Source organism: Nothoprocta perdicaria, unplaced genomic scaffold (assembly GCF_003342845.1).
Source record: "Nothoprocta perdicaria isolate Ctin4 unplaced genomic scaffold, notPer1 scaffold_9, whole genome shotgun sequence".
Taxonomy (NCBI): Eukaryota; Metazoa; Chordata; class Aves; order Tinamiformes; family Tinamidae; genus Nothoprocta; species Nothoprocta perdicaria.
In genome coordinates, this window is record NW_020456198.1 from 1,419,617 (window position 1) to 1,445,757 (window position 26,141).

The 26,141-nt window shown below is 45.4% G+C and overlaps 1 long non-coding RNA gene across 1 annotated transcript in view; it reads left to right on the forward strand.

Annotated features, from left to right (window-relative positions):
* The window catches only part of LOC112958603, a 125,105-nt gene that overhangs the window by 93,792 nt on the left and 5,172 nt on the right, over positions 1-26,141 (forward strand). Inside the window, exon 2 of the long non-coding RNA XR_003251457.1 lies at positions 8,716-8,781. This is a non-coding gene — a long non-coding RNA (uncharacterized LOC112958603). The remainder of the gene's footprint in view (positions 1-8,715; positions 8,782-26,141) is intronic.

Here is a 26,141-nt window from a genome sequence, read left to right on the forward strand (position 1 = left end):
TGGGCTTTTTTTTTTGCTTTATTTTGTTTCATTTTCTCTCAAGCCTATAACTAGTGGAGCTTGCGTGAAGATGACATCTTTGACTCCCTGCATCCGTATGTGTCACTCAGCATCTAAAGCTCGCCTGCCAGTTTTTGTCGGGGTCCTGTGTCTTCCGTGTTTGAGTGCAGCACAGTCCTACAGCATGAAGACCAGCAGGTCAAGATCATGCAGCTCTCTTACCTGAAATGCAGTATTTATTTCACTTTCTCTTTTAAAATATTTATTTTGAGCCCAATATCTAATACCTATGGAATTAGATACTACCTATAATTGTATAGTATATTCAGTTGCGTCCAGTTTAGCACGATGCAGGGTATTAATATTGGATTCCACTAACAGCAGTTCCATTAGCTTGCTCAACCAGTATGAGATATATATGAGCAGGGAGGCATAACAAGCAGCCAGAACTGCCAAAACAGTCATTAGAAGCTCCATTGGGATGGACAAAGGCTTTTACCCAGTGATATACTGATTAAATTTTGTTCTATGGTTTATTTGCATCAAGGTTAGATCACTATCATCCACGTTCACTGTATTATCTAACACCTTCTTTGGAAGGTCATTTCAGTGCAAAAATAGTGAAGGATATAGGGGCTCTAAAATTTCTCGCAGGACGCGAGAGAGGGTTTCGAGGGTTTCGTAGCCTGGTTAGCTCGTGCTGGCAAATTTTTTAGTGTTCTCTAACGCCGAGGGTTTATGCAAGGAAAAGTGCAAACTCCTTCCACTCTGCACGAGCACGTAGCTGCTCTCAGCACGTCTGAATCTCACCAAAGCCCTCGGCTGCACCCAGTGTCTTTGATACGACCCGTGGCACAAGCCGGCGTCGGCGGGTGCCGAATGAGAGATTTGGGTGCTCGCATCCGTACGCTCGAGTCTGCAGAGCAGTATAATCTTATTTGTGCTTCAATAGCAATCATTTAATACTGCCAGTTATTAAAAAATAATTAAATTACCAAAACCAACATGGAGCTAGGGCTTACAATAGGAGGTCAATGTGATTTGACTCTTTAAGTTAGAGAGGGGCACTAGCAAATGCCAATTGCTTTCAAATTTTGCTTCTCGGTTCCATTTCTGGGGTGGAAGGGCAGGCGAGACTGAAACGTAATTTATTTCTCTCGAAGCAAGAATAAATCACGGTGTATAATTATGTATATTTAATTATAATAATAAATGCTTAGAGGTGCTTGGTGGTTATCAAGGCCTCTAATTTAGCTGTTTTGGGAAGCAAATATAGTTTGGAGGGGACATTTTATGAGGAAAAATATTTTGGAAATAACCTTTTTATTTTTTTCAGGAAAAACAGAAATTTCCTCTTTTTGCCCAAACAGACTAGTAAATAAGCTTGCATTAACCAGTGATTCATTAGCTGAAATAGCTTTGCGTGCAGAAGGTCTCTAACGCAGTGAACAAAACGTGGGGACGGTGCCGGCGGCTTTGGCAGGGCCGTGCACCCCGACATCCCCACGGTCCTTGTGCATCCCCGTGAAGACTGCGAGCTCGGTAGAGGTGGAAAACGCGTCTTGCAGGCGGTGCTCGGCGCGCTTGTTTTATCTTTATTTTATTTTTTGGCCAGCGCAATGCCTCCCCGAGCGAAGCGCGCTTGGCACCGGGCTGTTGTTATTTACTGCCAGGCGAGCGCGCGTCGCTCGAGGCCGGCACGCGAGCGCGGTGCCCCTACCCCCGTCGGCGAGCCGAGCGGCGTGCCGGGGAGCAGGACAGGTAGAAGGCGCAGCAGGCGTCTGATTTGAGCCAGTTACTCATTTGCTGAGTGTTTGTGTTTATGCAAAGGGGCCTCTTCCTGCATATTTAATCTAGAGTAAGGCAGTGGCTTTTGTTGTGTTTAGACCACATACCTTCAGCCCTTCCTCGCGCAGGGAGGCTGCTCGCTCCGGCGTGCTCCAGCCTTTCCAAACTTTCCGCAGTTGCTTGGGAATTTCCGCGCCACTCCCGTGCCTTTTGCTTCCTCCTTCATGGGTGAGTTTGCAGGGTGGGCAGCGCCGGGCGCTTCCCCTTCCCCTTCCCTTCCCTTCCAGCCAGGCGCAAAGCGGGGCATTCGCTCGCTCGAGCCGCCCGCTCCGCTCGCGGAGTTTGAGGCCGGGATTCGGATGGAGAACACAGGTGTTTCTGGGATATCCTTGGGCTCTAAAGCTCCGTATGGCAGTGGGCAGCAGTTATAGGCGGGGGGGGCGCAGAGCGTGGCGGGGGAAGGAGCTCGGCGTAACTCTTCTTTGCACCAAATACCCCCTTTGGTGCCTGTCCGGGGAGAATGGTGCCATTGTTCACACAGAGCTCCCCAACGCAACGCGGGGCTGCCGGAGCGGCAGCGAGGAACAAAACGAGAAGGGAAGAGAGAAAGAAAGAGTGAAAGAAACTCCGTGCTTTATTGTTCCCCAGTAAGGGTCCTTGCTCGGATGTCTGCGCCGCGGGAGGACGGCTTTTCTGCCGTGGAAATTGAGTCGTCCCTTCATTGATATTAATAGCGCGCTGGAGATGTTAGCCATGATGCGGAGCCCCAGCACGGAGAGGGGGAAACCTGATATTCCGGAGTGGGGGGGGACAGTCCTGCTGCTCCGTGGCGTGGGGGACGTCCCTGCGCCCTGGCAGCACCGCTCGCCTAACGCCGGCCCCGCTTAACCATTTGCTGCGAGTGGTTTAATCCCTGGCTCATGCTTTTGATATAGATGTAATTACTGGCGCTGGCTCCCGCGCCTTATTGACTGCGCCGCGCGCTCGGCTTCCGCGGGGCAAATGAGTTTTAAAAATGACTTTAGCGCTGGCTCGGGGCAGCACGTCCCGGCCGAGTCCTGGTGCCGTGTGTGGGGACCGATGGAGGATGCTGCTGGCGGGATCCGCACGGAACGGCCCGGAGCAGCGTGGCCCGGTGCGGAGCGAGGCCGGGAACGGCGGGATTGGGTTCCCCGGGAACCGTTTCCCTGGGTTCGAGTAACTCGGCTCCGACGGAAGAGTGTGCTGTTCCCCCACGTGTCGGGAAGCGTGAGAATCTGCATAAAATCCCGTCAACCTGATTAAAATACGCAGGGACGTTGGTCTTCTCGGGTGCAAATCAGCCTCCAGGCTCGGAGGCATTTTATTAACAATGAGGCTGCCGGGGGTTTTTAATAACAAAATTACAAATACCGTGGCTAATTGGGAGTGTATTACTTTTATGCTCCAGTTAAAAAAAAAAAAAAAACTTTTTTATGAGGAAAAGTACCTCAGTCAAAGCACCTTGTGTGATTAGTGCTATTGTATTCTTAAATTTTGATTGATAGAGATAATAGTTTTCACTTAAAAATACAGACAGGTACTTTAACTTTCCATGACAATAGCTATTTGCATTTCTTTTATCTTTTTGTTTAACATCTGTGGGGGTTGGGACGGATTTGATTATTAACTCTTATTGCACACGGAGGTAAATGCTAAAACAAAGCTTTTGTTAAAGCTTCAAAGGTAACACAGCAAATACCGCTTTTTAGGCACCAATATTGCAGGGCTGTTAAAGGATACCTGGAAAATATTTTCCCGTGGCCGTGACCAGGAGTAGCACTTTGCTGGGAGGTAGGGGAGGGCGACGGCCACGGCAGCACCCGTCTCTGTGATACCTTGGGCCCACTGGGTGGGTGGGAGGATTTTTATCCCATATTTTTTATTTTTTCTTCCTAAAGCTGCAGCCGTGGGGCTCGACGCGGAGCAGGTGAAGCCGAGCAGTAGCAGCAGGAAAGGTGCCTTTGCAGTAGGCAGGAGAACCAGCAGCATTTCCTAGGGATGCCACTTGGAAAAATAGACCAGGATGAATATTTACTTGAGCTTTGAAAAGTAACATTTTGCTTTTTCTATTGTTTATTTTTGGGGGGCTCTGCAGGCGTGCAAGCCCTGCACCCCACGGCTGCTTGGCCGCGGGGAGCAGCGTGGGGGACGGCAGCGCAGGCACCGCGCGCGCAAGGGCCGGCGCGAAGGCACGTTCGGAAGGGCTAGGAGAGGTTTCCCGGGACGAGGTGGCCGCGTGGACGTGTCCCCGCTGGCGGCTCCGACTGGGGACTCGTGTCACACGTCCTGCTCGGCTCGTGCGAGGCAGGGCGCCAGTCCACTGAGAAGAGATGCAGGGCCCCGAGCTGCCGCTCAAACCCTGCACGGCGAGCGAGCCCTTCCTCGCTCCTGTTAACCGTGTCCGTGCTTCCTATCAGAGCTTGGGAAAGGGGAGGGAGGGAGGGACGGCATGTGATCAGCTTGGTGGCGCTGGCTCGGATCAAGAGATCCTTTCCCAAGGTTACAGGGGTTTGGTTTTGGAGAGGACGAAAGGTTGCTGTGCATGGCTGCGTCCTCGCGCTGTCGTTCACTTGTGTTTTATATCTCTTTGGAATAAATTGAAAGCTCCGAGCAGGCTGCGAGTGGACACGGAGCCCGCTTTGCTCCTGCCTGCGCCGGGAGCGTGCGCATCCCGCTCGCTTGGCCTGCATCAAACGGTTGCATTTGGTTGCATGCATCCAAATGGGGATGCATTTGGGGATGCGTTTGGTTGCAGTCTTGCATTTGAGACCGCCTGTCTCAGGGCACCTTCACCATTCGCCTGCGTTTGGCCTTCCAAGGAGGTGGTATGAGCCCCAAAAAAAGATTTTTAATGTATTTTTATTGGGTTGCTGGATGGCCCTTATGTAAAAGAATTGAAAAGGCTACCTCAGTGCCCCCGCAAAGTGACTGTCTGCCTGAGGATTTGCGGGTGTTTACGCAGGTAATTTGGATCGAGACGGCTCATGTAGAAGAGACCGGCCTGGACCATGTCGTGGTCCACCCTGTGTTTTCAGGATTAGCAAAATACCAAATAATTTTTCTTTGCTTACTGATTTGCAGCTGGTAAAATCACTGAATGCGTCTGTCCCCTCATGGGACAACAAAAGAGTAATAATGGCAATAGAAGGGCATATTTCAGCCTGTGTCTGGTTGAGTGTAACTTAAGGAGTTTTAAAAGGAAAGAAATAGCTATATTCAGTCGTTATGGTTTCCTTTATTTGGGGAAAAAGAATATTGCACAAAAGTGCTTATTTTGATTACATGTTCTGATATTTTAAAGCCTCAGGAAATCTGTTAGTAAGTATTTCAAATAGGCTCAATAAATATATTTCAACTAAGAAATTAGGCCTTATAGGAGAAAAATGGACATTGAATTTCAGAAGCAACATTTTGCAGTGCTTTTCAAAAAAGAGTGCTTTCTAAGTAATGAACTGGAGATTCCCTCGCTGGTTTAGGTTTCCAGTAATAATCTGTAGCCTTCTTGAGCCTGGGACACTGTCAAAAATTATGTAATAATTCTGAGCAGGGGAGCAGTTCAACCGATGTTCTACTTCCCTGTACAAAATTACTCACAGCCCGTTTGTGTGGGATCAAGGTCTTTTGTTCGTCTATTCTGGGCTCTCCACGAGGCTATTCTTGCTGAGGTATTAGTAGAAATGCTGCTCTTCTCAGTAAAACTTTCTGCTGCAACGGTGTCTATTTCTGTGTATTCTTTATGTTATTGCTTAAATTTAGCTTTGCAGTGATCGCTCAGAATTAGCTTTCCTGAAATTACCTCCCTGATACAAATCGGTAGTGAAGGAGGAGGCTACTAAATTGAGGATGGGTTGTGGGATCTAAGTGTTCGATGGCCTGACCCGAGAGCAGGGAGGATGGGGAAGAGCCTCTTATCTGGTACTGAGGTACCAAGGAGAGTTGCTAGGACCTCATGCAAAGCAGAATTAACCAAAAAGCTCATGACCTGGGGTCAGATTATGAACTTTTTTGCATTATTAGCAGTTGTCATTTCAAAAATCATGGTGATAACAGAAGTGTCTTTGCATCTAAGACTTTCAAAATGCAAAAAAATCATTTTCCCGTTTTGCTGCTGGGTAAACAAATTCCCATTTTGCTTCTGGGGAGTAAAGCCAATATGTTGGGCAAGGTCTGGTGAAATCTGAACAGGTCAAGTAGTTCCGTGAGGCCTTTTCCCTGTGTAGAGCTCCAGTTTTGCTGGTGGGACTCCATCCCCGGCACTGGATCGGGAGAATTTCCCTTTGGCTCCCAAGTCTGTAGGGCCACCACTGTTCACAAAGTGGATTTTTGTGTGTGGTTTGGTTTTCTATTTGATTCCTCTCCTTGAGGGAAAATATGAGTCTAGTGAAGTGTCTTGCTTTGGTCAGATGGGATTTTTTCTTTGTTTGCTCCACGCACGCACTTACAGTGTTGATGGTACTTGGTGTTTATCTTAAAGACAGCATGATGGAAGGAATGTGTGTTGCCTACATCAATTCACTCGCCCATATAAACATTTTGAGGGGGAAAGTCTGTATTTGTGTTTCTGCATGTTGAGATACTCAACTTCTAGGCTCTTAACAGGAACTTTTCACAGGTGTGAACAGCTGTCTCTGCTGCTCATTTTAAGCAAATTTGGGGACATCAGGTAGCACATAACTTAGATAACCAGCAATGGAAGCAGCCCGGATCTCGGGCTCTCCAGCTTGTGAGAAGCAGAGGAGTCCTCTGGAGCCCACATCTTGTCTTGCACTCAGTGGACCGTGGTTACCTCCCTTGGGCCGATGTCAGGCGAGTGTTCCTGGGTTTCCTTGTCACATATTTATTTCATGTGTGACAAGAGTGTTTAGAAAAGTGTTACCTGTGTTTTTAGGCACTTCTGAAAGGTTTATTTTATGCACATTTTATGCACATACATTTTAAGTTTCCTTAAGAAGTGCATTTTAAGATGGTTCACTTGCTATCAGGAAGACTCTGGGTAGAAGTGAAGCCTGCTTGCAAAATACTGCCAAAATAAAGATCTGCCTGCCAAATATACAGAAAATTTATAAAACAGATATAATACGAGAAGAGTTTTGAAGTGTCAAACCCCAGATAACCCCTGCAGCCAAGCAGGAGAGGAGCCTTTATTGCAGCTAATCTAAGAGCACATCGTATGGCAGAGGTCATGCATTTTACATAAAAGATGTATTGTTTTACATACGCGCAGGAAGGTGAGACCTGACCTATGATGACAGAGTACAGTTATGTCCTTTCCAACGCAGGATCAGGAGTGACTTGCACAGGAACCCCGGAGAAGCTGCTGGGGCTGCCAAGGCAGCAAACCCTGACCCATTTCGGCCCCCAATCTCCAGGATTTCGTTGTGAGAATTGTGAAAAAGGTTCACTCAAAATACATAGAAAGTAACAATAAGGATAATAATAAAGATGATAATAGTCATGTTGATTCTAGTTAGCAGCAGATGAAAACAACATTAATTTCATCTCAAGATGACCTTTTTCATGGCTGAAAATTGGTACTTTCAATGGTGGAGAGGTAATGCCTCATTCTTAGGGTGAAAACCTTTTTCCTTCCAAACGAAATGGCAGGTGCATACATTTTCTTTTAGAAAGAATTTAATGATGAGTCGAATTTTTTCCCAGAGGTTGATATTTTACTACTTAGATTAAAAAAAAAAAAAAAAAAGCTGCAGCTATTTATGTAAATAGCGTAACTTCTCAGTTGATGAGTTTCACAAACACCCCCAAAACTTCGCATCGCTGTGTGAATTTTACGAAATGGAGTTTCACGGCGCTCGCTCTTGCACCTCGACATGTCCCCGAGTTTCCGTTTCATATGATGTCATCTGTGTCAGCAAACTATTGCATATTTCTTTCTGTCTTCCTTGCATTACTGTTCTGCCCCCCCTGCAGCAGCAGATCAACATTTCGGTGAAATTGGGTTATAATTTCACTCTATTAAGCTATTTGGTCAATTGACGTGGAATTAATTCCGAGTGCTGTTAGTGGTTCGAGTTAGTAACTCGATCTAAATTAATAAACAAATGTTTTTCTTTTCTCTTGTACCATATGTTGATCCCAATTACATGAACAGAAAGTGGCAGATTGTCATGTTTCTTAGAAGATTACATACTCTTTTGCATAAGAGAGAGTACACAAGATGCAGTAATATACAAGGTAAAAAAAAAAAAAAAAAAACCCACACGTGCTGTTTTCTCCCTCCTACTTTTGGTAAAGATGCACTTTAATTATTTTCCCCCCAAGAGTCGCTGTATTCACTACTGTGGCTCATCTTCTTAGCAAGAAGATACCCCAAGACAGTAAACAACTTGGGGAATGTGGCTCGAAAGATGCAGCTGGTGGTGAAATCTCTTCTAGGACCGGGTGTCTGTGGAAAGGGATGAAAAAGAAGAAAGCATAGATCCCTAGGCTCAAGTAGTGGTGGTTACGAGTGGCCTCAAAACGCCTTAAAGAAGGCGAACCCAGGCAGACAACAGCAGGAGCTCTGAAACAAAGGGCTCAACTCATCTATTATTCAAACCGAAAATAGATTGATAGGCATCAAGATTAAGAAAGTTTATGCTGGAGAACAAAGATGTCTCATCTCCATGGTTTTTCTTTCTTTATTTTTTTCTCTCTTTTTCCTTCCCCGAGCCCGAGCAGCTCTTGCCAGGGCCCGGACCCCGCGCGGGCTGGTGCTGATAAGCACCAGTCCCGTGACTCGATGGCTTCTATGAACTCGCCGGGCCGGTCGCTCCTCGGCAGCCGCGATCAGGGCCGCGCGTGTCGCTTCATTTCTGTTTGTCCTCGCGGACGCGGTGCCCATGAAAGCGGCCCGGCCGTTGCTAACCTCGACCCGGCAGTCACGTGTGTCCTGCTCTCTCCCCGCAGGGTAAGAAGAGTGACCTCTCTGGGTGGCTGTGACTGAAGATCGCTTCACGGGAGCACCCGAGGAAGGTAAATACCTGCACGGCCTTGCACACCTCCGCTCCTGCAGGCGTGGCGTAGATGCCACCTTGCACGGTCACCACCCGCACGGCGGTGATACCCGGACCGGGCTCCTCCTGGTTGAGGAGCAGCCCAAGGGAGAAGAAGCCAAGTTGGCCATTATCACAGTGGAGACCACACCATTGCATGCTTAGTCCTTTCCAAATGTAGCAGCAAGGGAAGAAGCAGCAACACTCTATAAAGATGGATTGGTCCCGTCCTTCCCAGCCAACTCCTTACCTCCAACGGGCCCAAAGTTGCTAGCAGGCAAAGGGGCATTAGCATCACAAAAGTGGTGATTCAGAAAAGCAGCTCTCGAGTAGGGGTGGTTGGTGCTGAAGGGTGTCATCTGACTGAGGTTCATCTGGCTGCTTTATAATCACCTTCTTTCAGAAATTAATAGTCGGTTAAGCACCATAGCAACAAGCACCACTGATGTAAGCGCTCGGCAGTGGCTGCTGCTCGCCGTGATGTCAGTGCTCGTTAGCACTGTTCCCTTGACCTCGTTTGAATAGAAAATGGTGATTTCATTTCCAACTTCAGATTTTACAGAGTGACTGCATGCATCTTGAGGAAAGGGGAGCGATTTTTGTTTGTAATTGTGTTAAAATGTGCTCCTAAGGGAGGGGAGGGAAATGTCCACGTTCTCTTCAGTTTTAAATTAAAATAGATATAATGATGATTTTTTTTTCAGTTCTTTGTTGCCGGAAATATCTACATAGGGATCACACAATTCATGAAGTTCAAGTGACTATTGCAGTCCTTGGCCATGCTCATGGTTTATGTCAGCAGGGTGATACGTGCTTCTCTCCAACATCTGAGTATTGCTATTTTCTTATGGTGGAGCCAAGAAGTAGTAGATGCAGTTTGGGTATTGAAGCTGGGGCAGGTCCTGCTTGGGAGGGTTTGCTGCTTAAGAAGATGCTGTGTAGTGTTGTTTCTCCTTTTGTCTTTTTTGTTTTTGTGGAATAAGGAGAAATCTTTAAGTCCCAGATGCATCAGACTACCTCAACATTTATGAGATACTCATGGAGCTGTGGATCAGTGGGGGGACATGATGCTTATAACTCATGGAAATAAGGAATATTATAGTTTCAAGTTTGTGAATAGTAAAAATAGCTTCAGTTTTGTGGTAGAGCAAACCCACTAGTGTGCATAGCTCAACAGCGGACAAGCCGAACAAGCTGGCTTGCCTGTGTCCCTGGCAAGGACCATTAGATCATTTGGACCAGCTGCCTAGATGTTGTAGGTCACTAAGCCCCATCCAGGACCCCTAGACAGGGTTGTTCAATAGGGTTTAGATAACCTCTGTTTTCTGGAAAGCAACCGGTCTCGGTGGGAAGACATTGAGGAGCAGAGAAGATGCCACTGCCCTTAGGAAATTTCCCATGGATTAGGTCCTAGATAGACATGTGGTACACGAGTTTCAGCATGTGTTTCTGAATGGCACAACAAAATTCACAGGTTAATGAAGAATAAAGTTGTTCCATGCAGGCTTTAACGTTAGGACTGTGAGAAGTTATGGGTCCTCCTTGCTTCTGCTGCAGTGAGTGGTGCTCCTCTCTTCAGAAAGTGATTTGCTTCACGATCAGCTCCCAACCTTCCAAAATGTATTTGATAAAATAAAAAAAGTAATGAATGATACGTGGTCTAAGAAACTGGATGTCGAATTTCGACTTGGCAAGAATTGAAACGGCCGAGATAATAAACCAGGAGAAGAGGAGATAGTAATGGAAACAGTGACAGAGTCCTAATTAGAGCAGTGCCACCGAAACAGGGAAGGTTAAGGGCCTGGTTGATTGAGTTTGAGCTCAATTGCTTGATAGCTTAATTTCAGGTGAAATCCCATCTTCTGAGTTAGCGGGCAAGGCGCTCAGCATGGCCACAGAGCAGGTCTCCGTGCTCCTGGCGGGGCGGCCCCGGCGGCCGCAGCACTCACGAAATAGGTTTTTATGCTCCGTGTTCTGGCTGTTGCTTCTTTTTTTTCTTTTTTTTTTTTTTCTGTAAGCTCCAAAGAACTCGTCGGTGATACAGATAACTGAGCAGATACTGCAAGGGGCTCTGGTGGTTAAACCCTCAGAATTAAGCTGTTTACATTCTCCTTTATTTAGCACTGGTAGGCATAATGCCTAATTATATGCCAGTTTTGCTCAAAGTAGGAATTTGAATTGCAATGTCTGATTTGGGGAGTAGTATTGTAAAGTGTATTTTTACTGAAATTATGGACAATAGTGTTAGTTTTCCAGGAGCAGTCATTTGTTTAAGTGCATTTTCAATAATCAAACGTGTTCAGTGAGCGTTGTAAATCAGGGATAGCTCGCGTGCTGGAAAATTGAAAAACACAAAACATGCTGCTAAAGTTGTACATTATTGATAACAAAAGGCACATGCAGACTTTTGAGATAGCAAAGATAGAATACTTGAGAAAACCCTCACAGGGAAAAAAAAAAATCAACACAAAAGGATTTAGCAAAGTTACACTGAGTTTAAAATTTCAGATCTTAGTGCTTGCCAGAATTAAATGTTGATTGAATATTGAAACCAAAACAGTACCTGCCTACTGCAACTGAAAAACAAGTAAGATGGTCAGCAGATGAACCTGTAGGTCTGAGCATGGTCTGAGCTTGAACTTTTTTTATTCTCTTTTCTCCTTCTCTTCTCCTTCCATGCAAGCCAAGGAGAAAGGTCAGAAGGATTTTTTTTTTCCCAAAACTGCAATATAAGAATGTGTTGCTCAGTTTGTTTATGTAGAAAAAAAGTGGTTCTGAGGCAAAAAAAAAAAATCATTTTTCTTCTACAGCCACACCACTTTGTTTTCTCAGGAAGAGTTATAGCTCTAAACCATGTCAAATATGTCACTGTGCTGCTTCCTCATTGGTCTCCACATGCATCTCCCCCTTCCTGCATCTCTGGGTTGCTCTATTCATGACTCAGGAGGTTTTTAAGGTGATTTTTTCTCTACTTGCTTTGATACCTTGATTTTTCCTCTTTTTGACCCAGGGGTCTTAAAGCAGTATTACAGAGAAAAAAAAAAAAAAGGCCAGAAGTCTCAGAAGATGCAGTATGTGGTGCTTCTGGTTTGACGTGCTAGAAACACTTAGCATCAGTTCTTGCATCCCCTGAGCAGGAGACGGGGATTCAGGGCACGTCTGTTGTATTGTGATGGGATGTCGGCTGCTTGCTTCGTGGTGTGGTGTTAGCTCGAGTGTCTGGAGTCAGTCCCCATCAAAAACTGCATTTATTTACTTTCTGATTGTCCAAGAAAGTGGGTATTTACTACTTGCTAAGACCTTTCCATTAGATAGGTGATGTGAGGTGCAGAGTCTTTCTCTAATCTTTAAAAATAGAAATTACAATATTACCTACCTGTTTTGGAGCAAACTGAAAATGAAATAATAATTGTGGTCTTTTGACAACACAACTTGTTTAAAGTTCATACCTGCTTTAATGCAAAGTTTTAGCCTAGAGATGGGTGAAGCCGTGGTTTTTCTAAGGCAGATGGGTCAAGAAGATTTGGGAAATAGATTAAGACATTTTGGAATAATTTAGAAAGTATTTGAGCAGATCTCATTAGCATGGACCACTAGCATACTGCATTGAAGACTTCAAAGATCTGTCAGAGGAGTTCTCTCTGCGCTATTGTCTGCCAGCATTAGCAATCTCAAGAGAACATGTTTCTTTTGTTTGCTTTTGGCCCATTTAGCTTTTTTGCTTCTTCTTCTTCTTCTTAATGTTCCTTAATGTATTATAAATCTTCAAGTGGGTTGGTGGAAAAATGCATTTCTCAGCTGTAAGACAGTCAGTAGCAGGTTTTGATCCTCTTATCCGATGCTTGTGGACCAAATCCTTCTGGTCTTCATGAAGCTGCTAAGGTGAGCAAGGTTTGGTCTTTATTTTGCACAATCCTACTGTGTTTCTTCCATTTATGTTAGGTAGATGCTTGATAGAATCTTCAGTAAAACTCAAGTGCTGATTTGTATTACTGGAGCTGTTCAGAGGACCATCATCCCCTTTGAAAGGCAGCCGGAGCTGTTTGGGGAAGCTGCTTTCGGGTAGTGGGAGCCTGTTTGGCCTCTACCACAGCATCAGCCCCAGACTGCAGAAAAATCAACTTGGAAACACCATACTGCAAAGAGGCTAGAAATGGTTCTCTACCTGGGGCAACAGAAGGGGATGACACTGTTGGCTTGGACGTGTCTACTTTGACCTAAGCATGGGTATCCCAAGGGGCAGGGTAGGCAGCGCTTATGACACCCTGTGCAATTCCCAGCCTGCTTCCTGTGGTTATCCCGCAGGATGACTCCATCAGGACATGCTGTGTTTCCCTATAGCTCACGTGGGGAAGGAATTACAAACCGCATGGCTAGGAATGGTATTTGCTCTGCATCAGTCTGGAGCCCAAGGTTTCCTTCTGAAGCAAGCAAATGATTTCCCTGGGTTAGAGAACGGTGCCAACGTTTGCCTGAGTGTCTGTCAAAAAGTGCCACACAACGGGCACAACCGTGACGGCCTCTTGCTCGTGCAAATGGGCCTTAGTGCCTGGCACCCTTGTCCCTTAATACCGCGTTTCTGGTGGCGAGGGTGAGAGCCTCTTGCAGGCTCGAAAGCCGCCTTTGGAAAATCGCTCCTGCAAAGATGGTGCCCAGTTCTGCATTCACAAATCCAGCCAAGTGAGAAAACGACGCCAGAAATAGATTCCTGTTGCATATTTCATATTTTATTTGGTCATCTCTTAGGTCATTGCGTGTTGCCTTCTACCACTCTGGAAGTTTATCTTCCGGCATGCCCAAGTTCTCTCCTACAGCAACGATATTTTACAGCGGCAGTGTTACAAGACCAGTGATGTCAGTGGGCAGTACAGGAGGCCACCCTTTCTGCTTGGTAACGCGTACAAAAGCCAAAGCATTAATATTAAAAAAAAAAAAAAAAAAAAAAAAGTAAATTTTTGGCCCCGATTGCCTGCCCATATTTCTCATTGCAACATATGAAAGTGTTTTTCACTTCTGCTAATGGCAGGAACTTCAGACGCCACCTCCAAGATGTTTAATTGCTAAGTGTTTCTCCCGGTGCAATCTGTGAATTTTAATTTGGGACTCTCCCACCTCTGCTGCCCCTATACTTTCCAGGGTGTTTTGCGTAATAGTGCTTAATTGCAAAAGGGTCATTTCTGACTCTGAGCTCACTGTTTATTTTTTTAGTAGGGTAGCACAAACATTTGGACGCTTGTAGCTACGACTCTGACGTCATTTCCACTGCAAACCATTAATATCAGTAGTTTATAACATGGCATTTCAGAATGCATTTCTGTTGAAATATGATGATCCCTTTTTATTTTGTTTTAAAATAGTAGAATTATTTCCCTCTGTTTTTTTAAACAAGAGATAAATTGACACCCTTTGAGTAATATCTACTTGCTTCTCCTCTCATTCCCTTGGCAGTATTTTTAATAGCCGCGTCCCTGTGCTTATCTATATTATATTTGTAATGCAAGTGTTTCGTTTAATCCTCCGACACGTTAAGGGCCGATGGAAGGAAACGTCTGTGTAAGGGCACAGCATTTCCTGCCAACTTCCACCAATGCAATGCTGGGATAGAGGGAATGACATTAGTAATTGTTTGTGAACATCTTAGAAATAGAAAGTGCGACTTTTAAAAGCTAGCAGCAGCGTAAATCAATAATATGAGCAATGAGACAATTTCCTTTTTTGGGGGGAGAGGGAGATTTTTAACCCCTTTTTCACTCCAGAAGTTATTTCCAGCTAAAATGCCTTGCGGTTACTTTTACTCTTTGTGTTTGCTTTAGGGCTGCCACTACTCTTCACTTAAATTTTATTCCCATAATTGGACAAGATAATTTTCATTGGGAAAATTTTGTTTTTAGAAGCTTTACCGAACGCAACTTGAACATTGTTAAAAATGTTATTTTTGGAAAACCTCACAAAAAAAAAAAAAAAAAGAAAGATTTTCTGAAACACTGCAAATTCTTTTGCATCTTTATTCCTCTTTGAGATCCTATATCCAGAGAGAAATAGTTTGCTCTTTTGGTTTGTTTTCTCTCGCTTGGAGGAGGGCTACGTGATTACTTTTGGTGCTGCTTGCTAAGAACATTCAAAGCCCTCAGAGCTCCATTTGGGAGAACGCTAAAATGAGCCCACAGGAGGTCTTGTAAAAGTTGTAAGAAATTGTAAGCATGTCTGCTGAGTCAATTATATGAGACAAATTGCCAGCATAAGGCTGCAAGGTTCCAAACTTGTTATTTGCTCCCCATTATCTTTAAAACAATTCTGCTCTACCTTTGATTTCACAGCAGAAAAATGCATGTTTGGGAGAAAAAAGAAACACTAATTAGGCAAAATATTTTAGGAATTGGAAGAATGATCTGGATTTATATTCATGTAGTTAAAAGGAGAATCTGGCTTGTCTTTCTTCTCTAGAAAGTTGGATACCTGAAAAAAAATAGTTTAAAGATGCAGGATGTTGTTATGTAAGATTTATCTTTAATGACATTGAGTACATGAGGTGATATTTTTAAGATCATTTGAATTTTAATTTTTAAATTATTCAGTAAAAAAAAAAAAAACTTGATTCCTTGAGAATGTTCACAATGTTTTGCAGAGTTTATTAACCCTACCATGAGTTTCTGAGAATTACATAAAGGATAGTGCAGATCTCACCTGTGCATGGTGCAAACGCCACGTGTGCTAGCTAAATCTCTAAAAACGTGTGTTGTTTGTGTGGGATACAGCGAAGTGCAGGCCAGCTGGAGGTTTACTGCTCTGTACGGTGTTGTGCCTAATGCAGCTTGAAGCATCAGAACAACTGTACTTTTCTCCACGTACTTGATATGATTGCACAGTCCAGGAAAGCCCCTTTGCCCTTTTCTCCAACCTCAACCCAACTGCTCTATTTGAAAGCCTGGAAAAGCTGCAGAACCTCGGAGATGTCTTTGGCAAAAGTCCTTTGGTTGGGAAGTGCTGTGGGTGCCATGGGGTCTCCTCTGTCACAACCGACCTCGTCTCATGCAGTTGGTAGGTCGAGGTGCTAGAGGTATGAGCGTAGGGTTGTCCACTCTGGACCTCTGATGGACTTGTTGCTTGGGAATATGCTCAACTGCTATTCATTTCTTATTGTTTTGTTGAGCATTGACTCTTTGTGGGCCATTGGGAAGAGTTGTTTGTCCCATGCATTTACTCGGACATTTTGCAATCCCTTTCTTCCATTTTCTGCTGTTGTCTTTTCTCAGCAAGGGCTTGGAGCAACATAACCCTGATATTCAGAAAGGTGGCCCTTGGGTTTTTGTGTGTCTTTTGAGACATGCAGCCGTTCACACAACCTGCCTGAATCACTGTCCCTTGAGTGCCAGCATCTCCATGGGTATTTACACTCTCAACTGCATCTATGAGCTTTGCTCTGCTTGAAGGTTTTCCGTGCATCTTTACATCCCTTGCAGGACCTTCCCGCAGCTCCCTGCAGGAGCCTATATATTTTTATATATTATTATACTTGCAAATGAGCGAGTAGAGACTTTTCCTGGATTTTCTCCTTTGGCATTGACATCCATCTGGTTGCTGCCCGTGAAGAGCGATCTGTGGCATCATCTCGATAAGACCTGAGTGCATCTCTGGGGGAGTTTATCATAGTTTTATATTGGGTTTCCCTCTGCATGTAACTGGATGCATTAATAGTGACATGATCGCAGTGTGACCTGGACTTTAATGGGTTTGAACTTGGAACTGTTTAGACATTAAGAAAAAGCCTTTGCTCCCCACGTGCATCCAGTTTTTTATGCGGAAGCTTGAGCCCTAGCAGCTCCGTGGCTGTGTGATTTCCAACTTTCACATGAAAAGGACCAAGTAGTTGCTAGAAAACCGGACTGTTTCTCTCCTGATGGAGATGTGTGACTGCCAGGACATGCATGCAGCAAAAAGCAGCCTAAACCTTCTGTTTTGCTTTGCGAGGGGCAAACAAATCATCATCTCCCCTGCGTCTGGGAGCGAGTTTTGCAGTGCATGTCCGCCTCTCTCCGGAGCATGAGCCGGGATTCGGGATCCGTTGCCCACCTCGGTGTTCGTGTCTCTTTGTGGCAGGGCAGTTTTTGCAAAGTATGTGCCATCTTTCTCCTGCCCAACTGTGTCCCCAGGAAGGCTTCCCCGCCTCGTTTCCGCTCGGAAGGAGCCCCATTTACAGAGTTAGCAGCTCCCTACAAACACATAGGCGCAAGGGAAGGACTCGTGCCCGTTTTGCTTTAATGTTATGTGCAGAGCTCAGCTGTAATGATATAGAAGTTAGTCACCTGCCATCAGAGTCATTTCCGTGGAATGATGATAGAGAGACCCGGAGTAAAAACGTCTCCGTGGAGGGCTACTGGCAGATTTACTGGCCACCGGTTCAGACTAGATTGCCCTTTCTTTTTGGTCAGAAGAATTACTATGCACTGAGTTTGCTTATTAAATTGCTGAGTTTTGTGCTGCTGGTGCTAGGCATCCATGCTGTGTCAGGCAGTAGCATCCCTGCCATGTCCTGCTCCCTGCTCCCAAAAACCAGGACACGTCTATGCTTGGGTCCCCAGCAGCTGCGCTTCCACGGAGCAGCAAAGGCGATATGTTTTGTATATAATGCTTTTAATGGGCATGCAAATTGTTAGTCTGCAGACCACTGCTTTGCTTGGATTTTTCTTTAAAACATTAATGAGCATTTTAGTTTTGGAGAGGGGGAAAATTTACAAGTAACAATGGCACGGTATTAAAATGCAACGGCTAATGCATATGTTCTGTTGGTTTGCCTTGTCTTATAGGAACATCATTTTTGCCCATCAGTATTAACAATGCAAACACCCTGAAATGCTAATAGCACTAGTAAGCTTTTAATTCCATGGAATTTATTGCTTGCTGTATTTCCATGAATTTATAACGCTTTGATTCTTAAGAGCCCCATTTAATCAGTTTTGCCTGGCACCGAACATAATAAACAACTCGCTGGTGCTAAAGTGCCACATGGGGGAGGCTGCTAACAAGAAAGTTAAATGCTTCTGCCACTAGCAGTTTCTTCGCTGTATTTTTCATGAGCTGTTACTACCAGTAATGTACTTTGCTAGCTTTAGAGCAGCGGTTAAGCACAGTGACAAACCAAGCAGCTCTCCAGCGCAGCAAACAGCCAGGGCGCTGCGGCAGCTTAAGCCAGCTTGGAGGCTCATGATGGTTTTATAGTGATCAGTGATTTTTGCCTTATTTTGTTGTTTTGTTTTTTTCTCAAAGGCCACGTTTTTCTCCATCTCTGTTTAGGACTTTGAGCAATAAGTGGTGAATGGCGTTCATCAAAAAAGCAGGGTCTGGAGAGAGAAAGAGGCTGGAACCTCTTAAAAAGCAGTTGTTTGTTTATGCTGCTTGACCATAAAAGTACAGAAGAGCATCTCAATAGGAAAATACCAGATTTTCAAGTGCTTTAAAGCAGAAAATGTCATTTGAATCTCAAAACTGCACCAACTTTATATAATTACCCTTTTAATTATCCCCAGTGGCCCATGAAATTTGTAAAATAGAGCACTGAGGGTTTGATTTACTTACATGTTGCACTTTAGTGTTATGCTCTTAATGAATATTGTTTAGTACTAATGTCAAGCTGAGATTTCTGCGTATCATAGGGAGGTGCGTGCTACAAAACTGCTTATTTAGGTGGGACCTGGGGAAACTCCGTCTTGAGTGAGGAGTATGTAAAGCAGCAGGCTGTAATTTTGGCTGCCTCAATGGAAACTCTGTTGACTTTCTGCTCTTGGCTCATGTGCAACATTTTCCTCTCACCTTCTGAATTTAGTTGATGCTTCACCAGGTAAGAATAACCTACAGGGCTGGTTGGGTGGGTTGGACCAGAGGGACGAGCAAGCCAGCATCTCTGGTAGGGGATGGGGCCAGATGCCTCCAAGGAACGGGGGAAAAGCTTGAGGTTTTATTTTCCTTCCAAAATGTATCTTCAGGTTTTTCTGTATTCACTGCCATAACACTTTAGCGTTCCTCTTATCTCGGCATGTGTTGCTCTTGTCATCCTGCTGAACTCCCCATACCGTAGTGTGGCTCCACATGCCATAGGCAATTCATGCAGCGTTGAGCTAAAACTCCTTAAATTTGTTTTTCCAGTTTGTGACTATTCCTGTACATTTATATACACTGTGTGTAAACTCTGCAGTTGGAGGAGAGAAACAATAGAGAATCTGTCATTTCCCAACTTCCAAGTAATAAAGAGGAAATTTGGGTTCAAATCCTGGCTTACATTAATGGCAAGATTCCTGTTGATTCACAGAAGGCCAAGATTTTATAATATGATTCTTTTTAAGAAAAAAAGAAAAAAAGAAAAACACTGCGAATGTTTGGCGTGGATCTGAAATTTAGAAAGGCAACATTGATTTAGTTGTTTACGGAAACACATTTCAGGAACCCGATTTCTGGAATTCTGAAATTTGAATTTATTTATATTTGAAAATATCTTGTTTAAAAGACGCTCAAGGGAACGACTTGTGGAGGGGCTAATTAAGCGCCTTTGTGCCCTCTCTAGCACAAGGGGGCTCCTTTTTTGTTTGTCCCGGGGCTCCGCAACCATAAACAAAACGAGGAGCAATAATTGGGAGGCCGGATTTAGGTTGCGGAGGGGAGGCCGTGTCGGCTTTCAGGGAGTGCATCGAGGCTGACCTTGAACTTGAGCGTGCTGATAAGGGCAGTGCAGTAGCCGGGCCATATCTGAGCACGCGCGCCCGTCGCCGCTGCTCTTCGCCAGTTTTCTCCGGCCCGTTTCTCATGCTCTTTCCGCGCCCACAATCCAGGCAGAGGCCTCTCCTGATGCACACCATAATATCAGACAGCCCAGGTGCTGCTGCTTGGCAGGAAAGATATTGCGGATTCAGTGCGGGAACAGGAGATGACAAATTTATTGTAGCAGGAGTGGTTATTTTGGCTCCATTTTGTGCTGTGTGTTTTGTTTTCTGTCTCCTCTACCACAGTGCTTGAATGCGTCACTCCCGCTCTCTACATGTGTGTGGTATCATATCATGCTCTGGGCTTCATACACCAAGCCATGGTAGAATTCAGTGAATTTGCCTGGTTTTTGCAATTGAAAGGGTTGGAAACTTGCCCAAGCACCAAATTGCATGGCAAGAGATTACAAAACATTTAGTTTCCAAATCTGATTTTTCCCTTGTGAATTTTTCTCACTTGCTCAAAGACAAGATTCATCTTGAGCAGCCCTTCCTGAGGTGGTGCTAATAACCGTGCTGGAAAATGTCCTGTGGCTTGGAATAACAGCCGCTAGGAAAGAGGACTCTTGTTCCATAACAAGTGTCCTCCTGGGCGCAGTTTTCTGGGACATGTCTAACTTCATAGAAGCACACAGCCGTTGGTGGCCATGAGGGCCATGTGCTCCACCAGAACAAGCGTTGCTCACTGCCATTGCAAACCAGCCTGCCGTGTGTCCTTCTGTGCCTGAATATCAAAATTTGGGCAAGAGTTTGCAGAGCGTGTCAAGTTGGAAACACCATTTAGAAGGTCAACAAGGAGAGGACGCCATGGACCTAATGTTTAGACTAACATGGAGCCACCCAGCTGAGGAGGGATGAGGGAGCCGAGCCAAAACAATCCAGTGGGATGGATGTGGGCATTCTCATCTTCAAAGTTGGTAGGAAATGGTTTTCTTAGAAAAAATTGGAATTAATGTTCTTTTTTACTGTAGGAGCCAGTTTTCTGATCTCCTGTAAAGATGAGGAACTTGCACTGGCCTTGAATTTCTGGTCTCCATGTCACTATTTTTCATGAATTGTAGTATTTCTACATTTATAATTTGCTGGCAAATTATATACTTTTGCAGTGCAGCACACCGTTTGCTTTTAAGAAAAGAAAGGATGAAAGAAAGAAGCTGTGTTTCCTTAAAGCTCTTTGGATGCCTTGCCTCTCTCTTTGCGTATTCTTGGCCAACCTGGCTTTGTTTTATATATTTGTGGCGTTTTTTCTTGCACTTTGTGAAATCATTAGCATTAATGGGGATTTGCGAGTGTAACAAGAGGAGAATATACCCCAGAGTGTATTACTTAATTTCGCTTTGAAGTGGAACGAAGGTGTCCAATTGGCCATATGCTGTGATCTGCTGTCGTCACGAGTACTTTTTGACTCCTTATAGAGTAGGTTAATCTCTCCTAGTGAGCCTACGATTAATCACACTTGATTGTAGATGGCATAGATGGATAGATACCACCTTTAAAAGGGCCGGCAAGTTCCTGAGATACTTTTTCCAAGCCAGAAGCAGTAGATGCACAATCTAAAGGCAGGAAAACCGTTTGGCCCTGCAAAAATTGTGCACTCACATGATTAGTGAGGCATGGCATTAAATTATTTGAGCTCTGTGTGTAAATATATACCAATAGAAGCCCCATAAGTGAGGATTTTGAAGGTACTTTTCCTCCTCATGGGCTGACTGTTGGGATGCAGATGAATGTTATTTCAGCGGCGCTTGGCGTGGTCGTACGGGTGCTCTTACTGGTGCGAGCTGATACTGGAGATGCAAGTGTCCATTTGAGAATGCCTGGCTCCCCACAGCACAGAGCTGCAGAATGTTTCTGCGATCTTGGAAGAGATGGTTTGTGGTTGGATTTTCCTTTTTTTTTTCTTTTTTTTTTTTTTTACTGTTTTTTCTCACTCTGGTGTTTATTAACATCTTCCCTGATGTCCGGTTGCAAGGGATGGGCGCATAAAAGTTTACGTGAAAATACATTTCCCGTTAAGTGTCCTGTCCCTGCGATTGCATTTGTGGCTTTAAACCGAAACCAATTCCATCCTGCTCCACCTTTTAGTGCTCAGAGCTGCTGGAGAGAGAGGAGTGGGGCTTGACTTGCATCGAAAATCCACCTTGTCCAGTTTGTTTCCCACTTGGGAACCACTTATCCATGTGCGGAGGAGCCACAGCTTGGATTTGGCTTCTGGTTTGCAATGGTTTGACAGGGAATTTTGCTATTTCCCATTCTAAGGGTTTCTGATCAGTTGCTGTGAAGGGAAAGATGGATCCACCAAGTGCTAGGGGTGCAGGCAGGCCCTGAGCAGAGTCAACAAATAAGAGTGTTTGCAGTTTGGGATATCTCTGGCTGAACACGGGATATTTTCCAAATATGTTTTGAGATCACATCCGCCAGTTAGCCAAAAAACATGAAAAAGCATTAAAATCAACTGCCACGACATGTAAACCAAGTGGAAGGGCTTTCTCGTGTTTCTTGCCACTTTTTCGAGGGCAGCACTGGACGCAGAGCAGCTCCCATGGGATTTGGGCTGGTTGGAGAGGAGGACGTGGATGTCATGAAAGCAGAGACCACCCGGGGAAAGCTCCTGGCCGTGCAGCCAGACCGCACCGTTGGTGCAGGGCTATAACGTGCAGCGTTTTGGGAACGTTAATGGTTATTTCGGGTACCCTCGGCGGGAAGCGCGTTCTGTCGTGTTGCCTGTTGCAAGAGCAAACCCCAAGGCAGACCTTTTTCTAGGAAGAAAATGTGATTAGTGCCTCTTTTCTGTGCTCTCTAGATCTCAGAGTCTTTAGTATAACTCAGCAATTAAAGGTCTAGAGGACTGTATATGCATTTTTTCCTTAAAGAGTGAAACTGAGGCAGATAAGCCGTTGAGTAATTCCTTTGGTCATCCAAGAACATTGAAGGAAATGTTAGGAGGACATCCCTGGAAATGTCTTTTTTTTTTTTTTTTCCTCAACAGAAATGGTAAAATCTGTCATTAGCGTTAGTGAGATCAGGGTAGCACAGTGTGCAATGCCTTAACCCTGAGACTTTAACCCCAAACTCCATGCAAAACAAGGCAGGGCCTTAACTTCAGAGGTCTCCTCGCCAGGATCCCGACAAAGTAAACAGCATGACACTTAATTTATCTACCCCAGAAACATGAAGGGCTCAGTCGACCTGATGGGATCTGTGGTTCCAGGGAGTCTAGGTATTTAAAATGTGATGCTCAGCTTGCTAAGCCATCCCCTGCAGCTTTCCTTAGTGCATAAGATATGAAAAAATCTCCTGTCCTGCAAAACAGATATTAAATTGGATACTCTTTCACCCTGCCACGATAAGAAACGCGGCAGAGAGATGCAGGAAAATGGAATGCTGCTTAGAAAGAAAATATATTTGAATCTAACATAAAAATTGGTGAGATAGGGGGATTTTCAGTGCTAGTAGCAATGCCGTCCCCAATGAGTTACTGAAAATTCAACTCTCCCTGTAGTTTTTGCGCTGGATTGTGAATAAAAATGGTTGTGATTGATGAAGCGTTTGGTGTCTCACTGTAAGTTGGTCAAGAGGGACTTTTAAATCACCCAAATGAAATATTGCATTATCATGAGCAGTAATATGTAACTGCTAAGTAAGCCGTTGCTTATCATAAGCTCAAGCTCCTCCAGAGCTCTACCCATGAAGAATGTGGAGGGCCCTGGTGGCACCCGCAGAGCCCAGTTGGGATCAGCGGCCTGGGATGCGCCCGCGCTTCCCAACGGGAACAGGCGGTTTTTGGAAACCAGAGGTCCCGAAGCTCACAGGGAGCAATTCAGCTGCAGCAACGGGGCGAGAGGGATGTTTTTTCTTTAAAAAGCCTCTGAAAGGAGGAAAAGGCGATACGCCTTTGTTTCCTGAAGGGCACGGACCCATTAGTCAGATGTGGGAAGCCTTAGCTATAAATTACTCCCTCCTGTACAGGGGTTGCTACCTAGTTTTATGGCATGTTGGGTTTTCTTTCTTTCTTTCTTTTTTTTTTTTTCTATAAAGCTTTTTACCAATTCCAAGATACCGATACCAAGATACGAGCAAACAGTTGATGTTTCATGAGAAATGGTGTTTAAAACTCATTTGCCCAGGAACCTCCGGACGTTCCTTGGGATATTTTGGCTTGAGGATGGAGAAGAAGGGACAGGAGCTCACACCAGAGTGCGGCATGTTACTCTGGCTGTGTCTGCACTGCTGCAGGTCTCCGAAGCTCTCCTGCCTCCAAGCTGGACCAGGGCTGCGCCATGGCTCTGTAGTGCACAAAAAAATTGATATCCTACCCCAAACCTGGTGCGCTGGCCGGGCGGTCGCGGTTGACATCTCTCCTGGTCCTCGTCTGCTCGTTTTCCTGCCTCCCAAAGCGGCGCGTGTCTCCTCGCTATTCAAATCTGGTGGTTTCTCTTCCCCTTCGCTGCGGCCCTCCCACGGGTGTCTCTCCATGGCTGGTTTTTGAGCCCAGTGCCCCGAAGTGTGGGGGCAAATGGCTCCAATCTGGTGTTTTCTGCTAAGAAGGCTGGTTATGTCAGTCTGCAGTATTACTGGTAATCCCTATAGGGACACCTACCTGTGGTGGCTACCCCAGGGCCTCTGGCCCTGCTGCCATCCCCATGATGGGCAGGAATCCCAACTTTTCCACCCAAAAAGCAACCCCCAGGCACTAAACTTTCCTCCGAAGAGGAAGGCTTGGCGTTTCCTTGACAGAGCCGATTCTGTGGCTACTAATTTATTGCAGCAATTTAAGAAACAGACGTCTGTCTGACATGTGCCATGTAGTTCAGGAGGTCACCAGTGACATCATACTTAAAATGGTTATCTTTGCAAACCGTGCATTTTGGGTAAAAGCTTTTATTTATAGTCAGTCATTAAAATTGAGACCTGGTATTTACTTTTCCTCTGATTAGGTTAAAGAGTGAATATGAACAATAAGTCCCCTTGGCTTGCCACCGCGCCGCTCGCAGGCGCCCTTTCCGAAGGTCTCGCGTTAAACCTCACGTTATGGACCGAAGTGCTAGGTTTTATTTAATGCAGTTGGGTTAGTTTTTTTCCAGTGCTGAGGCTGGATTCGAAGCCAATCCAGGTTGCACGGGATGTGTTTTATTCCTTCCCGGTGGTCTGCAGGCTGCTCTCCTCCTCGCTGGGTTTGCCGGCAGCGGCGCTCCGAGGCTTTTCCACTCGCTTCCACAAACCCTCAGTATTGGCCAGCTATAGAAAAACTGCAATGATGCTGAATTTTGACCCAAAATTATAAATTACCAGCTGGCTATACTGCACAGTCTACTTTCTTAATTTTGTTATTATTAATATTTTTTTTTTGGCCAGATCCTACTGCTAAGATCACTGGCCCATTTCAATTTTTATTGAAACAAATAAACCCAATAAAAACACTTAAGCTGAGAGCTAAAGCTCCACAGTAAAAAAAAATACAAAGAAAAGAATTGCTCAGTATTGGATTTATTGATTTATTTATTTACTCCAACTGGAAAATTGAGTATTGTGTTAATGTATTTTATAAGAATCACAGTGCTCGATGAAATGGCTAATTTATTTTAGCGTATACATAAATAGCTAGCAATTTTCAGTGAGACAGGCTAATGAAAATGATGCTATGAAATTGTCTATACTATGAGGAGTGATGGAGTCAAGTTATTATTGGTTGAGTGCTAAGACGTAGCGAACTGGCCCTCATGTCTTTGAACTTTTGAACTGCTACTTGGCCGCGTGATTTATTGATCCGGGTATCAGCGTGTTGAGTTAACTTTTTATTTTTCCCGGGGACGGAAGGGTCGCGCATGGAGCACGGATAAGGGCTGCGCTGGATGGCTTTAGGGCTGTTTGGCTTGGGGAGTTTGGGCGTTTGGAGAACCTGGGCTTTAGGCGTCCTGCAGGAGGACGCAGGTGCCGTTGGACCCAGCATAAACTGTTGAGCACACGAGTCTGGCCGCGTGCGTCGTGTTTGCGGGAGACCCGTCACCGTTGCGTGGGGCACGGGCTCCAGCATCCGTGGTCTCCTCCCTGTCCAAAACCTGCCTCGTGTGCGGCTTATTCCCACCGTCCCCGTGCTGCGAGTGCGGCGCATCCCGCATGGGCACGTGCAGGCCTGGCCCATGTCCTGCCCGCAGTTGTCTGCCCCTCTGCGCTCCGCTCAGGACTTGGGACACGAGCTACCGCGATCCCATTGCGTGGCTGCGGGCGCGTTCCTGCCGCGGGACTCGGGGCGCCGGCTGCTTCCCGTGAAACCCCAGAGCCCGGCACCTGCCTTTACAGTCGCCTTCAGGTGCTTCACCCCCCAAAAGCAGCCCCGCGCTCCGCCAGGCCCTGCTCGCGCCCGGCTCCGGGGCTCGCCCGAGGCTGCGGCCGCGCGCGCATTTTATTTGTATTTCCTAGCGACCGAGCCCGCATGGCTTTATTTGGATGTTGCAGGCGCTCCCCGCCGGGCCCGCGGGCCTTCTCGGGGCAGCTCGGCACCGAGGAATTTGGGAGCTGCCAACACTTGTGGCCTCCCCCCCCACCTTAAAAAAAAAAAATGAGGAAAAAGAGATTTTTTTTTTTTTTT